The sequence below is a fragment of the Natator depressus genome, chromosome 5 (genome assembly GCF_965152275.1).
Source record: "Natator depressus isolate rNatDep1 chromosome 5, rNatDep2.hap1, whole genome shotgun sequence".
In the NCBI taxonomy this organism is placed as follows: domain Eukaryota; kingdom Metazoa; phylum Chordata; order Testudines; family Cheloniidae; genus Natator; species Natator depressus.
In genome coordinates, this window is record NC_134238.1 from 22,670,524 (window position 1) to 22,689,300 (window position 18,777).

Sequence of the window (18,777 nt, forward strand, 5' to 3'; positions counted from 1 at the left end):
AGTCACTAACATTGGACAGGCTTCTGAAGTTCAGGATCCACTGGTGTTAGTGCCGACATGCACAATCAACATTGCTTTGCGGGATACCTAACCAATCGTAGATGACTTCAGGAAACTCAGAGTGCAGAAGAACAACGTCCAAGTGATCTTGGAGCTCCTTGTGTCGTGAACAAAGGAAGACAGAAGATTCTGGAAGTGAACCACTGGCTAGGTAAGTGATGCGTGTGCTCTCTCTTTTTATATATATAAACTAAAATATGCTTCATGCAAAAGATCTCTTGTAAGGTATCATTACAAAGCTTATAATCTACTGTATGGTCATTCTATTTGTATAAATGTATCACTCTTCTATCTGAAACTAGAAATGATATAACTGAGGGCTTATTGTAGTTATGCAAAGTGAGGGCCATTAATGGTGGTTTGGAATCTTGATGGCTCCCATCAACCAGGACAATTTACTGTGGATGGCTGTTTGCAGGCAGGCCTTCCTGTGAGTCAGGCTGGGAGGAATGAAGGCTTGGGGCCTCACAGGACGTGATCATGCCACCTGAAATGGAATCCATCTTTAACCTGGTGCTTTTCCACTGAGAAGGAGGGGTGGGAACCCAGAGGGACAAAGGATTCCAATTCCCACCTTATGCAAAAGATATTTAAGTGGGTGGAACAGAACAAGGCGGGGAGCCATCATGAGGAATCCCCTAGCTACCACCTGAGCTGGAACAAGGGCTGTACCAGGGGAAAGGATTGTGCCCAGACTAGGAAGGCATCCAGTCTGCGAAAGAAATTCTTGAAACATCTGAGGGTGAAATTTTATCTGTATTCAGTTTTTATTACTGTACTAGACTTAGACTGGTGTGTTTTATTTTGCTTGGTAATTCACTTGTTCTGTCTGTTACTACTTGGAACCACTTAAATCCTACTTTCTGTACTTAATAATCACTTTTTACTTGGGGGCAAACAGCTGTGCATATCTCTATCAGTGTTACGGAGGGCGAACAATTTGAGTTTACCCTGTATAAACATTATACAGGGTAAAAACAGATTTATTTGGGGTTTGGACCCCATTGGGAGTTGGGCATCTGAGTATTAAAGACAGGAACACTTCTGTAAGCTGCTTTCAATTGAGCCTACAGCTGTTGGGGGATGTGGTTCAGACCTGGGTCTGGGTTTGCAGCAGGCTAGCGGGCCTGGCTCAAACCTGGCAGGGCACTGAAGTCCTAAGCTGACTGGGCAGGAAAGCAGGGGCAGAAGTAGTCTTGACACATCAGGTGGCAACTTCCAGGGGGTTTCTGCGATCCAACCCGACACAGAGTAAGTAAAGTGTGTTTTCATTTTGTGGAACATTGGTCTACCTTCAATGGGGAGAGGGGACTGTACAATTCGGATGGCCTCCATCTCAGCAGAAAGGCTGGCTAGACTAGCAACAAAAAGGGTGAAAAGAGGGAACAAATAAGTACTTATTTAGCATAAAAGTAGGGTAATGAGAGCAAAATTAATCAAGACACAAGGACTTAAAGAGAAGAAATTCTTTAATTGCCTATGTACCAGTGCTAGGAGCCTGGGTAATAAACAAGAGGAATTGGAACTGCTCACTTCAGAGCATAGGTTTACCCAGTTGGGATTGCTGAACCCTGGGGGGGAAGATTTGCATGATTGGAATATTAAAATCACTGCTAAAATCAGGGCCATTCTTACCCATATGCAAAGTTGCAGCTGTGTAGGGCACCAGGAACTTTGGGGCACCAAATTTCCTGGTGCCCTGTGCAGCTGCGTGCTGCTCCAGCCCCTGCTCCAGCTCTTCCCCAGGGCTCCTGCTCTGCCCCGCTCCTTCCCTGCCCCCACTCCTCTGAGCTCTGCAGCAGGGCCGGGGCTGCACTCACAGCGGCGGGAGTACAGCGACCTGGCCCCAGCCGCCCTGCTAGTGAGTGCTGGTTCCCACCCCCCTGACCCCCAAGCCAGCCCTGCCCCCCCATGGAGGCCTGGGGACCGCTCCCCTGCAGAAGCCTTGGTACCCCCCTCACTACATCCATCTGATTATGTCCAGGGAACTAGTCTGGCCGCAGGGTCTCACGCCGCGGTAGAGGCAAAACAGTTACTCATGCCTGGTTGGCGGGCAGTAGCGAGTCCCACACTCCAGTCCTTGGACAGGGCAAACTGTTAAGCAATAAGCCCAAGCCCTGTGTTAGGGCAGGCAGCAAAGAGTCCGTGGCTCAGGCCCTCAGGCAAGGGCTGAACAAACAAATAAGCAACTGGGGCAATGCAGTGTTTGGGACTCAGGCCCTCAGGCAGCGGCTGAGCAAGCAAATAAGTTGAGGAGGCCCCGGCCCTGGCTCTGACAGGCCTGGGAGAGGGGGAGACTGCCACCTGCACACTGGGTGGTAGGGGGGACGGAGGCCCACCCACTCCACTGCATCCCAGCCCGGGGCCCTAGTAGCAGCAGACAGCCTGCTGCTGTGTCAGTGGGGATCCTGGCTGCAACCCACTGACATCGGCTCTGGGTGTGCTGCAGCCAGACTAGGGTCGGCTGCCCCCTGGCTACTTCCTACCGCCTCCTCTAGAGGTACCTGCCTCTGGATGGTGTCCTCCAAGGAATCAAGCACCATGGGCTCCTCCAGGTACCCACTGAGCGGTAGGCTTGGTAGCTCCTCTGGGTAACTTGCCACGGGCAGGCTTAACTGCTTCTCCGGGGTCTGGTCGGCTTCAGGCCTTGGCTGGTCTGGCCAGTCCTCGGGTCAGTCGCCAATTGCCAGCGTCTCCCAACCGGGAGCTAGGCCAGAGGTTTCTCTGGCGGCTGAGTCTCTTGGTAAGTTCTGGGGTTGGGCTTTTGTACTTCCTGTCCTGGGCCTTGACTTCTGGGGGTGGGCATAGGTTCCACTGGCTCCCCCCACTTTAGCATCCAGAGGGGCACATCCCTCTACGGGGTGGCAGGGAACCATGCTGCCTTGCTACATAGAGGTATAAAAGAGAATCAAAATCACTGTCTGCCTGTGTAAGGGCCTTCTCTCACTGTTTCAGTCTGAAACCCTGTTCTTAAGCTAAGGCCTTTGGCTAAACAGTGGGAGCAGCCATAAGCTGGGAAGCGAACGGTCACATCCTCACATTCCAAACTAGTCATATTGAAATAAGGTGATCGGATCTATCACCTCCAGAGAAATGGAAGAGCCTAGAAGATGCAAAAGGAAATTTAGTTTGATAGATTTCTGTTTGGTAAGAGCTCACTTATCGATAGACACAGCTGGGAAACCCTTCTGTCTTTATAGATGTAGTTGTGAAATCCTCACTTCTGCATTGTTTTGTCATTATAGGTCCCACTTTGTTGTTGTTTGCATGGTTGCTGTCTGGTTCTGTGATTGTTTCTGTCTGCTGTATAATTAATTTTGCTGGGTGCAAACTAATGAAGGTGGTGGGATATAATTGGTTAGCTAATCATGTTACAATATGCCAGGATTGGTTAAGTAAATTTCAGTAAAATTATTGGTGAAGGTATAGCTGAGAATATTACTATATATTAGGGGCAAACAGGAAGTAAGTTGGGATTTGAAAATAAGGAAAAAGAACTTGGATTTAAGCTTGCTGGAAGTTCACCCCAATAATCATTGAATTGTTTGCACCTTCAGACTTCAGGTATTGTTGCTCTGTTAATGCAAAAAGGACCAGGGAAGTCAGAGGGTGAAGGAATAAGCCCTCAAACAGAAACCACCAAAGGCACTGTGACGGGCCTGGCACTGCACCGCCCCTTTGTGGCAAGGGTGGGATGGCATGTCGGAACCTCACCACTCCCAAGTCCACGTGCTCGCCTCTCTGTGGGCGGCCCGATGCGGCCTAATGACCTCCCTCCATGCAATCACCCCTTGGTCAAGGCAGTGTGCCCTAACGGCCAAAGTCCATATAAATCGCTCCCAGCATTGGAGCAGTGCAGCCCAATGGCCAGAGTCCATAGAACTCTCCCCTCACAGGTGGGTTAGTGCAGCCTAGTGACCGGAAGTCCATGTAACTCGCCCCAAGAGTCAGGGCAGTGTGGCCCAATGGCCAGCGTCCATATAATCACCCCTCTCAGACAGGCTAGAGTCTGTATGATTCCTGTGGTGTGCAGGGGTGGTAAGGGGACCTGGGCCTGCCCTCTCCACCAAGTCCCAACCTAGGGCCCTGGTAGTGGCAAGTTCCCCTTACCACGAGCCCGGTGGGGATCCACCGGAAACATGCTGAGCCTCTGTGTGGCTCTAATGCTGTTCTCCTCTAAAGTTTCCCTGGGTCACTTCTCACCATAACCTCCAGGTTCTCTGATTAAGGCCTCCTCTGGTCTGGTCTCCTCCTGTGACGTACTCCGGGCATTAGGGTGTGTTCTGGCTTGGCTGGCCTCAGATCCTGGAGCTCAGGCTATCCGTCCTTGGGAGCTGGCAGTGTGCCTCCTTCCCCTCTGGCAGTCAGCCCTGACTGAGCAGCTCTGCAGGCTTTTATACCTGTTCTCCAGCTAGAGCATGCCCAGCAGAGCCTCAGGAGCATGGCTTCCTCTGCTATAAAGGAAGGTTTAACCTCTGTGGTACCAGTGTGGGGCCGCTCTGCCCCGTCACAAGCACAAGATGAAATCTATAGCCAGCAGAGTAAAGGGAATAAGACATTTTTAAAGTATATCTGGAACAAAGAAATCCTAATAATGGTATGAGTCCATTACTAGATGGAAATAGAATTTATCAATAACACAGAAAAGGCAGAAGTGTTCAATAAATATTTTTGTTTATTTGGGGGGGAAAGCCAGATGATGGAGTCATATGATGATTAAATACTTTCCAACTATTGGAAGGATGTTACTAAACCTTGAGATTTTTAAATCAGCAGATCCATATAACTTTCATCCAAGAGTTTTAAAAGAGATAGCTGAGGAGCTCTCTGGACAGCTAGTACTGATTTTCATTAAGTCTTGGAGCACTGGCGAAGTTCCAGAGGACTGAAAGAAAGCTAATGTCATACCAACATTTAAAATGGGCTAACAGGACTACCCATGTAATTACAGTTACCTACCTTTTCGTAACTGTTATTCTTCAAGATATGTTGCTCATGTCCATTCCATTCTGTGTGTGCGCACGCCCACGTGCACGGTCGTTGGAGATTTTTGCCATAGGTCGGCAGTGGCGCCCCCTTGAGTGCCACACCTATGTACAGTGTATCAGTATACTAAGCATCAGTATATCAGGTGCTGCCGGCCCTATGCCCTCTCGGTTCCTTCTTGCTGGCAACTCCGACAGGAGGGCAGGTAATGGAATGGACATGAGCAACACATCTCAAGCACCAGTTACGAAAATGTAGGTGTGACGTTCCCCTCTGGTGTCTGGACCGGTGATCTGCGAGGTCGCTCCAATCCTTGACTCTGGGAGCCTGATCTGCTGTGAGAACCCCCACTCCTGGGCTGTACACGCACAGCCTCTGGCATGTAAGCTGCTCCCAGCTATTTACAACCAAATGACACTATCTCTGGTCCCAGACACAACCCTAGGAACCTCCATCTTGCAGTGTCCAGTTATGCCCGCTGGATGCTGCAAGCTTATATGAGTTCATCAATTTAACAAAGAAATTGATATGTACCAGGCTTGTTATTCCAAGGGGAGTCTCTGACGCACTTCAAACCAAATGCACTGCTTTGGGTAGAATAAACAGATTTATTAGCTATAAAGCTAGATTTTAAGTGATTATACGTCAAAACATAAGTCAGATTTGGTCAAATGAAATAAAAGCAAAACACGTTATAAGCTGATCTTAACACTTTCAGTGTCCTTACAAACCTAGATGCTTCTCACCGCAGGCTGGCTGGTTGCTCTTCAGTCAGGCTCTCCCCTTTGATCAGCGCTTCAGTCGCTTGGTGTGGTGTCTGTAGATGTAGGTGGAAGAGCATGACAAACATCTATTCCTTTTATCATGTCCTTTCCTCCCCCTTGGCTTTGCCCCCTCACCCTCCCATTCAGAGTCAGGTGAGCATTACTGAGTCCCTCCAAGCAAGGTTGAGTAACTCCCCTGGTGGGGCCTCATCCAGGTGGGTCATTGCATTGTAGCCCCTTTGCTGGACAATGGCTGTTGATGGGTTGTTTGACATCCCACTTGGGCGTTGGTTACTTTCCTTGCTGTTGCCTCTGGGGAGCTAATAGCTGGCTGATTTTCCCCAACTTACAGCATGTTTTAGTGACAACCATGCTACACAATTCTCATAACTTCATATGCATTAATGATATACATATATGGATACAGAAATGACTTTCAGCAGATCATAACCTTTTCCCGATTCCTTACAAAGCATGCTTTATACATAAGATGATTATATGAAAATGAGGAATATGGGGGTTACAGCACATTCCCCTAAGAGATAAAATGGTTACCTACTGTGACATTCTTTCTTTTTCGAGTGCTTGCTCATGTAGATTCCATTTCAGGTGACTCCATTGACACTGCTTATGAGGTGGGCTCAGAGTTCATGGTCTTACAGCGTGCAGCACTGTTCTGCTGAAGCAAACATCATCGCAAGCCTGCTGGGTAAGTGCATAATGGGACATATATGGACAGAAAACCACGTAGCGGCTCTGCCGATCCAAGAGATCTGTAATCTGAGCCAGGAAGGCCGCTGATGATCCTTGTGCTCTCCTTGAGTGTGCTGTGACTATTGCTGGTGGAGGTACTTTTGCCAGCTCATCGCAATAGCGGATGGAGGCTGTGATCCAGGACTAAATCCTTTGAGCAGACACTGGGTGACCTTTCATAGTGTGTGCCACTGCAACAAACAGCTGCATTGCAAAATGGCTTTGTCCTGTCAATGTAGAAGGCCAGTGCCCTCTTGACATCTAGGGCGTGCAACCTGCATTCCTCTTCTGATTTATGAGGCTTCAGGAAGAAGACAGGTAAGGATATGTCCTGGTCCATATGAAACTGGGAAACTACCTTGGGCAGGGATGCTGGGTGTGACTGCAGCTGGACCTTATCCTTGTAGAATAGGGCAGTTCTGAAGTAAGCACCCTGATCTTAGACACCCTGCGGGCAGACGTTATCACAACCAGGAATGAAACCTTTCAGGAGACAAGGAGAGAAGAACAGGAAGCCAGAGGTTCAAAGGAGGGCCCCATGAGACTCGACATCATGAGGTTCAAGTCCCAGGTAGGGACAGGGTCCTGGACATGAGGGTAAAGATGCTCCAGACCTGAGCGAACACTGACCTGCCTTGGAACAGAGGGTGGAAAGCTGAAATAGCAGCCAGGTGGACCCTTATCCTTGTCAGGGACAAGCTTGAGAGCAGTGAATGGAGAGAGGTATTAATACCTGGTGGTAAGAACCTTACATGCTAATTGCACTTCCTCCTCTCTCCACTGTGGAATATCAGAGCTAATTTTGATTCTATTAGGAATCTAGTTACAGGCTGCTGAGCTGAATTCACTTTGGGCCAATGGTGCACCAGCACTGAGGCTCCCCTAGTACAAGCTGAAATCACAAAAGAGCTAAACTTACTAAGAGCTGAAATCACTGAGTGTTGTGTTAAGTAGTGGGGGAGCCTGAAGATATATTGCGGAGAAATTTGCGGGATGGCTGGCAGAGCAGAGCGGCTCTTGGAGCAGAGCAGTTTGCAGGACGGCTGGAGCGGCACATGGGACGGCTGGCAGAGCAGCTGGTGGAGCGGAGCAGTTTGTGGGATGCCTGGAGCAGCTCATGGGGGCAGCTGGCAGAGCAGACAGATTCGTGGGATGGCTGGTGGAGTGGAGCCCCATGGAGAGGTGGGGCAATCGGCTTTGGACCATGCAAGGTGCCCCTTAACCCGCCCCCCATCTCCACCTAGGTTGGGAGGTAAAACTCTGCAGATAAACTTTTGAACTCTGGGGCTGCACTGACCAGGGACAGAGACTTTTGGGCTGTTGGACTTTTGGGACTTTGGGTGATTTTGAGTTGCTGGACTCAAGAACCAAAGGGAAAGGACATGGACGAATTTGCTTGGGGTGGGTTTTTGGTCATGGGTTGTGTTAGGAATCCTGTTGGTGGTGGTTCCCCAACATAATGCCACGTTGTTTCTCTCTGTTAAAAGGCTTTGTGGCACTCAGACTCTGTGCTTGCGAGAGGGGAAGTATTGCCTCTTGGAGGTGCCCAGCGGGGGTGGTATATATTTGTCCCAGGTCACTGGGTGGGGGCTCGAGCCAGTTTTGCATTGTGTGATTGGAATGGAACCCCTAGATACTGAACCCGGCCCTTGTTACTGCCAACTCTGACGGGCAGAAGGGTTACAGATGTATAAGCAGGAGAATGCCATGTATTATCTCCATCTATGTCATTAGTAAGATCGTTAGTGGAATACTCTGTCAAGTTCTGGTATCCGCACTTCAAAAAGGACATTGAAAAATTAGAAAAGTTTCAGGGAAGAGCTACAAAAATTATTCAAAATCGGGGAAATGTGCCTGACAGTGTGAGACTTTAGAAGCTCAATCTATTTAGCTCATCAAAGAGAAGGTTAAGAAGTGACTTGATTATGGGCTATAAGTATGTACATGTGATGAAGAATTCTGATAGTAGAAAGGACTTCATTCCGGCAGTCTGGAAGCTGAAGCTAGACAAATTCAGACTAAAACAAAATTTCAACTTATTTACAAACAGTGAGGGTATTTAACTAGTGCAGGGGTGGGCAAACTACAGCCCGTCAGCCATTTTAATCTGGCCCTCAAACTCCCGCTGAGGAGCAGGGTCTGGAGTTTGCCCTGCTCCAGCACTCTAGCCAGGGAGCAGGGTTGGGGGCCATCCATGCGGCTCCCAGAAGCAGCAGCATGGCCCCACTCTGGCTCCTATGCCTATGGGCAGCCAGGGGACTCTGCTCTGCACACTGCCCCTGCCCCAAGTGCCGCCTCCACAGCTCCCATTGGCCAGGAACCACAGCTAATGGGAGCAGCGGGGCGGTGCCTGTGGACGGAGCAGCACACAGAGCCGCCTGGCCATGCCTCTGCATAGGAACCAGAGAAGGAACATGCCACTGCTTCTGGGAGCTGCTTGAGGTAAGCACTGGCCGGACCCTGCCCCAGCCCTAATACCCCTCCTGCCCTCCAAACTCTCGATCCCAGCCCAGAGCACCCTCCTGCACCCCAAATCCCTCATCCCCCAGCCCCACCCCAGAGCCCGCACCCCTTCCCATACCACAACCCCCTGCCACAACCCTGATCCCCCTCCTGCCCTGTGAACCAGTCAGTCCCAGCCCAAAGCGCCCTCCTGCCCTCTGAACCAGTCAGTCCCAGCCCAAAGCGCCCTCCTGCCCTCTGAACCAGTCAGTCCCAGCCCAAAGCGCCCTCCTACACCCCAAACTCCTCATCCCCCCCAGAGCCCACACCCCAATCAGAGCTCTCACCCCCTCCTGCACCCCAACCCCAATTTTTTGAGCATTCATGGCCTGCCATGCAATTTCTATTCCCAGATGTGGCCCTCAGGCCAAAAAGTTTGCCCACCCTGAAATAGTGTAACAGCTTGCCAAGGGATGGGGTGGTCTCTGCATCACAGGAAGCCCTTAAATCAAGAATGGATGTATTTCTAAAAGATGTTCTGTAGCTCAACCAGAAGTTATGGGCCGAATGCAGGCATTAGTGGCTGAAATGCTGTGTCCTATACTATGAAGGAGGTCAAACTAGATGACCATAATGGGCCCTTCTGTCCTTAATCTTTGAACTGGTGAATCAAGGGTAGGTTTTTAAGATGGGGTGGAGGGAATAAAAACATGCTTCATGTATCAAAAGGAAAACTAACTCAAGGAGGGTGAGAGCTTGAGAAATATATTGGGAAGATGCCAGACTGGAGAAGGGGGAAGAAAATGGGTAAGTAGGAAGGGATGGGTTCTCTGGGCAGATAGAGCTCAGCTTCCTTGATTGGGGAGCAGGGGTGGGGAGAGGGGAAGCAGCAAAATATTGACCTATATTAAAGAACTACATTTAGCAGTAGGACTATTTTAAAATTTTTCAATTTTGACTACATTTTTAATTGAAATTTTGAATGTTGACAAATTGGTTGAAATTTTTGAATAACATTTTCTGTGAAAATTTCCTTTTTTTTTTTTTTTTTTGAGCTCTACTCGGCAGTGTTTGTAGGATCAGGTCATATGACAATGTGGCAATTACTTTTAGGGTTGCCTGGTCCAAAAATAATTGGTCAGTTGACCTGTCAGACACTGGTAAAATGTTGTCAAATCATGTAAAAAAATGGTCTGATGGTTTTTAAATACTAATTTATTAGAACAGTAACAAAAAAGAGTAAAACTTTATGGTCTTCAATAGGCTTAGCCTTAGATACTGATGCCTGATTACAACAAAAAGTTATTTTAAATGAGTTATTTTAACTCAGGAAAAATATGAAACAATGAAACAAAGTTTTGAAAAATGCTGAAAAGGTAATTCTATCAATGTTAAGTTAGTATTTAAATGTGAACATTATTCAAGCTGAACAGTTACAAAAGAAATGAAATTAAAGAGAAAAAAACATGTAGCAACTATAAAATCATTTTTAAATATACTTATGCTAGGTAGGCAGCAGTCCAACTCTTCAAGCATCTTGCTCTTCATTATCTTATTTTTCTTCATAAGCTTCAACTGCTTCATATAGACATCTTTTATTGTAGTCATTAAATTCATCCATATCTCCTTCTTCCTCTTCATCTGCTGGATATTGAATCAACTCATCTATTTTCGTCTCCAATCTTAAATTGTGATATGTGGTCAGCAGATGCCAGCAGTGGAGGTCTTCAGTCTGTTTCTTGTTTTTTGAATGGATGATTCTCCAAACTGACTTGTTTGCTACTGCAAAATGAAACTGAAGTGTTAAAAGAATTTTTGCTGCTGTAGATGTAGTGCAGGGAGGAACACCACCTTTCCCACCAGTATGAAGGAGCAAGCTGTTTTGATTCAGCTGCTGGGATTATAGTCACATTGTTTTAAAATGACGACTGAGCAGGATGATTCTTGTCTATAATATACCTCTGTCAGGATTGTTTGTTCATTTGTATATCCCTTAAAACTTGCATCAGCCATTATGTGGTCACAAGCTGGATCAGATTTGTCATTAAAAGGGTCTTGGTCCTGGAAGCATGGATCAAGACAAGAGGCAGTAATGACATTACTTTGTCTGTCTGTAAACTTTTTCACTTTGGTTGTTGTATGGGGACTATGTCTGCAAGCAGAGTCTGAATGAGCTCTCCCTTGACATCTAGTGGGGAGCTGTGGAAAGACTTCAGAAGCTGACCTCATTTGCATGGATACACCCACCCTGCCTAGGTGCTCAGCATGCTAAGATTGCTTGCCCAAATGACCATTTGTGGCTGTTGTTGGATCCCCAGTCTCCTTGTTATTGGGGCAGGATCCAAAGCGTTGTTATCCTTGTTGTGTGAACCAAGGGCAGCAGAACTGTACCTGGCATACCCCAATGGAGAGACTTGCCCTCAACTGAACAGCACTTGCTAGGCAGGGGACATGGGTTCCAAAGCACAGTAAGTTGAGAGAGGGTGTGGGCCTTGTTTAAGGGTCCTAGACACTATTTGACCCAGTCTCTCTCCATGGTATAATAAGTGTTCTAGATTCAACTGAGAGTCTTGTTACATGCTGCAGAGCTGAAATCACTGATTCCTAGGTCTATGTATTAGACCTACTTTGGGACAGTGTCTCTATTGTAAGAGACTGCCCAGTGTGCACCAGCAATGAGGCTCCCCTACTAACAGCTAAAATCACTGAGAGCTGTGTTAAGTGTGTGTGTGGGGGGGGCCCTGAAGACCATCTTGGTGAGTGGACAGCTGGTGTAGAGGCGCAGCAAAGCGGCCAGCAGGGTGGCGGGCAGAGAGACGTGGCCAGCAGGGTGGCTGGGGGAGAGGGCAGGGCAGAGCAGAGCCCTGCAGAGGTGCACCAATCAGCCATTGGGGTGATGAGCAAGTGCCTGAGCAGCAGAGCGTGTAAGGTGCCTCCTTACCACTCCCTCCACACAGGCTGGGAGGTGAACTCTGGGGCTGCCCTGGCCAAGGACAGCAACTGTGAGTGGGGTACAGAAAAGGGATGGGCATGTTAAATGGATTTTTGGGTTGCTGGACTTAAGAACCTGAGGGGAAAAGGACAGTGCCCAACTTGGGGTGGGGGGTCTTTTGCTCACAGTTTGTGTTTTCCCAAATTAATGCTGAGTTACTTCCCTCCTTTTATTAAAGGTTTTTGCTACACTCATGCTGCGTCTACACTACCCCAAATTCGACCCAGGAAGGTCTATTTTTAGCGCTACTCCCCTCGTCAGGGAGGAGTACAGCAGTTGATTTTAAGAGCCCTCTAGGTCAGGAACAGGGTTGGTTGTGTAGACTCATTATAAAATTGACCTACTGCTGCTAACCTCATAGTGTAGACCAGGCCTCAGAGTCTCTGCTTGCAAGAGGGGAAGGTACTGCCTCTTAAAGGCACTCAAGGGGTGGTGTGTAATCATCCCAGGTCACTAGGTGTGTGCTCGAGCCAGTTTTGTGTTGTATTGTTGAAAAGGAAACTCTAGATACTGAACCCGGCCCTTGTTGCTGCTGGCTTCACCTGGCAGAAGGATTACATGTTCAATGTTCTCACAAATATGCTTCTTGTGCACAGGGTTGTTGTAGCTGTGTGGGTCCCAGGATATTAGAGAGACAAGGGGGTGAGGTTATATCTCTTCATTGGACCAACTTCTGTTGGTGAAAAAGACAAGCTTACACAGAGCTCTTCTTCAGGTCCGGGAAAGCAAACATGCTTAGTATTTAGGAACTCATTCCTGGCATCAGACAATGTAGAACTAACATTTTTGATATTCTAATTGGACTGAGCTATGGGCTCAAGCAATGAAATGAGTTTTGCATCTAAAAGACATTGTCCTCAAAAATGTCAGTATGGATTATGCAGTGGCAACACCCACCCACCCATTCTTCAACAGCAGCTGACTGAAGAGCCTTCTTGCATATGTGAAGATCTTTGAAACATTTAATAGAAGATGTCCATCGAGTATGACAAGGCTTACTCAGCATGAATGACACTGAGTGCTGCACTAAATGACTCTGAAAAATGCCGGCTGGTGCTTTTTTTAAAAACTGGACAATGCTTTTCATTTGACATAATGAGAAAGCTGTCAATTTCCAACATCACCAATGAAAAGCCACATCATACGGGCAGCTCATCCATAACACAAAGTATGGATGCTCATTTATGAACAAAGTCCAAGCAGCTTTCATATTAGCTGCATTGTTAGTCACAATCAAACTAATCTTCCATAGACCCAATTCATTGATTGTATTTTTAAACTAGTTACCAATACCTTGGGTTGTGTGGTGATGCTCAGTTTTGCACTGGAATGAGGAAAATACTGGTGATGGAGTTTTTACTATAAAGTTGATGGCACCCTTTGCACAACTATTGCTCCATCCATCAGACACTAGAGCCATGTGAAGAGCTTGCACAATAACAACATCAACACTCTTTTTCACATCGTCTACTTAGGCATCCTAGAAGCCCTTTCCTACTTGGTACTGTTAGGGGGCTTATTCCTTCACCCGCTTACTTCCCTGGTCCTTCTCACATGAACAGAGAACAACAATCCCTGAAGTCTGAAGGTGCAAACAATTTGATGTGTATTGGGGTGAACTTGCAGCAAGCATGATTCCAGTTTCCTTCCTCAGTGTCCCCCTTCCCAGCTCTGACACCACAGAGCCTTACCTGTGGCCCTGTTCCCATTTTTCTCCCCCCCCCGAGCAAAACATGATTCCAATTTCCCCACTCCCATTCCATTCCCATTTCCCCACCTCCACCCACTCACTTCCTGATTGACTGCAGACTATATAGTAAAACTTGAGTTCTGCTTAGCTGTACCTTAACTAATCATTTTCCTGAAATTTAGCTAACCAATCCTAACATATTGTAACATGATTATGTAACCAGTTATATCCCACCACCTTAATTAGTTTACACCCAGCAAAATTAATTATACAGCAGACAGGAACAATCACAGAACCAGCCAGAGATTATACAGACAAACAATAGCAAAGTGGGAACTATAATGACAAAACCATACAGAAGTGAGGATTTCACATCCCAGCTATTGACAAGTGAGTTCTTGCCAGACAGGATGCTATCAAACTAAGTTTCCTTTTACATCTTCTAGGCACTTCCCTTTCTCTGGAGGAGATAGGCATTATCAGGACAGGATTGTATTCCTAACAGCCCAATAGCACCTGATTTCAATGTGACTGGTTTGGAATGTGAGGATGTGAACGTTCGCTTCCCAGCTTATGGCTGCCTCTGCTGCTTAGCCAAAGGCCTCAGCCTAAGAACGGGGCCTCAGACTGTCACAGGAAGAGAAGGCCCTTACACTGGCAGACAGTGATTTTGATTCTTTCTTTTATACCTCTATAACTAGTCAAGTGATAAGAATACACCTAAATTCTTAGAGTATAGGCCTTTACAGACAGGCCTGAATATCTATATCCTAACAGCTACTTTGTAAATTGAATGTACAGTACACAAAATGGTATAGCTGGCATAAATACCTCTGGCAAATGTATAGTCAAATTCGTTTTTCTGGTCATGGGATATTCTAACTAAAAATCTTTTAAATGCCATTTAATGAACAGCTGAAGTAGTCATTTCAGGAGTAGTCATTTTAAATGCTGATGCAGATGGAGTCGCAAAATTCTTATTAGAAGATAATGAACGTGAAGCTAATTCCATTTCTTCATCACCCATATCACTATCTTCATCAAAAGACTCTATGGTTTGTGCTGATGCTGCCCAAGACTAAGAAGGCGAATGCACAGAAGAAAACACATTTTGATACAGACCAGCTTTCCCTTTCTTGCTGTTTGACTGCAACAATCTATCTCTGACAATAATTAGACACACATCATGAAAATTCTAAGTGTCACATCCCCAGAAGAACAGAACTTGCACATAGCCATGTTCACATCTAGTGAAACATTTCCACAGGAATGGTTTTGACTTCCCCAACTCTGCAAAATGCATTATGTCACTGTTTTTAATGTCTCACTACTTCTGGAATGCTCTCTGGATTGAAATATGAGATTTCGCAATCAAGCAGTAGCTATTCAGTTCAGTACAATTTCTAACTACTGCTGTTCCGAAGATTCCAGCCAATCAAAATGTTTTCACACATCCTGCCCACTCCCTCCCAGAACCCTTACAGACTCCTAGAGGTCACACATAGGAAGAGGAGTCTGGTGACCTCTCCTCCTTGCAGCAAACACAATGGACTCATAAGTAGGAGCAGAAGGTAGTGCAGGAAGGGAGGGGCTTCTATAGAGATGTGATGTAACCCCCATTCCATTAGCATAGACCTTTTCATGATATCGGCAAAGTTTGGCTGGAGAGATGTGTGTGTACATGAGCATGATGGTGGTGGTGGGGTGTTATGAAAGGAATTTTTGTTGTAAGGGCCTAGTGAGGGTCATTTACATGGTCATTTAATGTGGCTTGTTTGCCTTGATACGGGCAGGAGAGATGTTGGGGGTGTTTGGTTAAGAGCTGTGATACTTTTTTCTTAAAGGAGGTGTTTAATCATTGTGCATCTTTTCTCTTTGAGTTGGGAGTTTGACTGTGAATCCTCCTTCTCCCCTACTCCCTTCTGAGTTAATTGTTGTATGTTTGCCCAGTCATTTTAGATTGTAAACTATTTGTCCTTGGCCTTGTTTAATGTGCTTTGTAAATCACCATGTACATTGATGGCCTGGTATACAAATAGTGATATATGTACATATGGTTTTTAGAAGATTCTAGCCTATCAAAATACTCCACTTTCAATTAGTTCACCTTTTCCCCAATAGGTGCTATTAGCATATAGTAAAGTGAGTGATCACCATTTAGGCCATGTCTACACTACCACTTATGTCGGGAAAAACTATGTCATTCCAAATATCCATGCACAAGGGCCCCATTCCTTCTACCCCTAATACACAACTTTTATTATGTCTTTTGACCTTCTGTGGGCACATTTGGTATCCTAGAACCTGGCTCCTGATGATAGTAATATGCCTAATGAACTCTATACCAGCCAATAAGTTTATGAGGTGTTTAACACTTAGTCAGCAAATAGTTTATTCATCAACCTGCACCAGAAGCTGAATGGCATGATTTCCTGAAACAATATAGCAGTTAATAGCTCACAAGAATTGCTTTATTCAGGCAAAGCAAAATATCATCATGCAAACCACGCTATAACCACCATGGAATTTGATCTTTGGTCACAGAATAATTAGAGCTGGTAATTAGTGCTTAGTTTTCCCAAATGTCTAGGTTACCCTGAAAGACTTATCCTTTAGCCTGCTACAGAAGAAAACAAATATTATAAACCACCTTGTGTTATACAACTAGTCCACACAGCAGCCTAAATGTTGTTTGGTGATGAGTCTGACATTTGGTATGTAGTCTTGACTCTGTGAAATTATTTCTACCACAAATAAAAAGTGCTTTACTAACAAAACAAAACCCCGCACACAGAATAAAGAACAAGAAAATAAACGGCTCCATCCACTCACTATTGTTAGTGATAAGCAATCTTTATGCATTTCCCTCCTCCTTGTGTGATACTGCACTTTGTCACCCCAGTCCAATGCCAGCCACAGAAAAAACAAAAGAATATGAGTCAGCCAAGTAAACTTATAAAAAGAAGTTACCATGTTTATTCAAATGTGTTTTTTTGGGTTTTTTTTTTTTTTTTTTTTTTTAACTGCTGCCTTCCTAAACTGTGTCAGGGAGATCTCAGACAGCAGCGCTGGGTCCTTGGACTGGTCACTGAGAACTGGTATAGGTTGTTAGAACTTTGGTTTTGAGACAAAAGTGATGTTTATCAGAATAAATTCGCTCTTCACCAGCCACTTAATGATTAACATTTTAATTACCCTATTAATGTCAATTAAGCAGCAATTAAAATGATTTAAGTATTAAGTGTTTAGCTGCAGTCCAGAAGTACCAGGACTCTGGGGGCAGAGCTCAGTGCGCCACAGGAAGAACTGAAGCCCAGGGTTAATTTGGAGTAGTTGGCAAGCAGGGAGAACAATAAAGCGCAGATCTACCACGGTCCAGTGAAGGGGTGCTGCCCTACATCTGCAGTAGAGGCAGGAGAATGGGCTTGGGGGCAGGAAGCACAGAGGTAGTTGTCTATACTGCATAGTCAACTCAGGGTCAGACTAAGGTTTAAGCCCAAGCCCCACTACTGTCCACACACAAATCAGTCTGACTTGGGCCAGAAAGCCCAGGATCATCGATCCAGCCAGGGGTACGAGGCTGAACCCAAGTCCTGCTGTCATGCAGGCATTTTGCAGTGTGAACGCTGCTGAAGTCCAGGTTGCCAGATGCAGGTCTGGAAAGTCTGCCAATGACATGCTACAACTCCAGTGTTTCCCAGCCCTCTCATCCCAACATTTCCAACTGGATTTCCAGGAACCAGAATCAATGTCCTGGTTGAATTACAGTTGGTCCTTTCCTTTCTACATGGAATGCTCAGCTGAAAACACAGTTAACCCTCACATTAGCTATGGCCAGCACTTGCAAGAAGTCCTGTACCAAGCAGGCTGCTAGCTGGTCAGAAGAACACAGCCAAATTCTGGTTAATCTTTGGAGTGATGCAAGCAAGACATTCGGTTTCAGCAAGAGCACAAGAAATGAGCATGTCGATAAGGCTACATCTGAGTGGCTGTCAGCATTGGGTATCTACTGCACTAGCAGTCAATGCAGAGAGGAAAATCAAGTGACTCAAGACTGATAACCACCAGCACAAAGTTGCTAAAGGCACCTCTAGGAATTTCCCTATCTTCCTTCCTCTTTTATGAGGATTTTGAGGAGGGTGCTGAGAACTTCCCTGAGCTCATAGTGGTGCCTAGCAATCTGCTGAGCAGGGATGGCACCTTACGACCGCCCCCAGTCATAGGCACCACCAGAAGAGAGCCAGCGGCTGGATGAAGTACATGAAGTGTCCGGGGTGCTAATGCCAGTCTCTGAAGAGGCTATGCTGCTGGAGCAGCTACAGTATGTCCTACGTCGGTATTTGGAGGACCCATTAGTGGACACCCCTGAGGTCATCCTGCAGTGGAACCCACAGCAAAGGAAGCAGAAGAGCCTGGTAGGTTTCTGTTACCATGTTTGTTAATAATATATGGCTGGGAAGGATTGCGGGTTTATGGCCCTATTCATTTATTAATACAAGCCGGGGTTGTAGTGCACTTCTGTTCAGGGCAGAACATATGCCATTTCCCTAGGGTCCCTTTCTCCTCATGTTGCATTCAAAATAGACACCAGAAACTGAAGGGAGAAAAGTTAAACAAGCCGCTATCATGAATATTTTACTCATTACTCACTGATTGTTAGAAATATGGCTTGCGGTACTACAATTATGAGCCTTACGTACCCTCTGTTAATACAGAGCACCTTACAGATCAGCCACACTCTCAATGTCCCAGACCACCTATACACTGAGGAAAAAGGAAAAAAAAAATACCTAGTTGGCTGAAATAAGAGCCCAAACAGTACTAGTGTGTGTATATACAGTAACTCCCCACTTAACGTCCTCCTGCTTAATGTTGTTTCCAAGTTACGTCACTGTTCCATTAGGGAACATGCTCGTTTAAAATTGTGCAATGCTCCCTTATAAAGTTTGGCTGCCTGCTCTGTCCACTGCTTGTAAGATTCTGTGGAAGAGCAGCAATTTTACAAGGGAGCAGTGCACAAGTTCCTCTCCTCCACCTCCTCCCTCTCCCTCCCAGTGCTTTCCCTGCTGCCAAACACCTGTTTGGCAGCG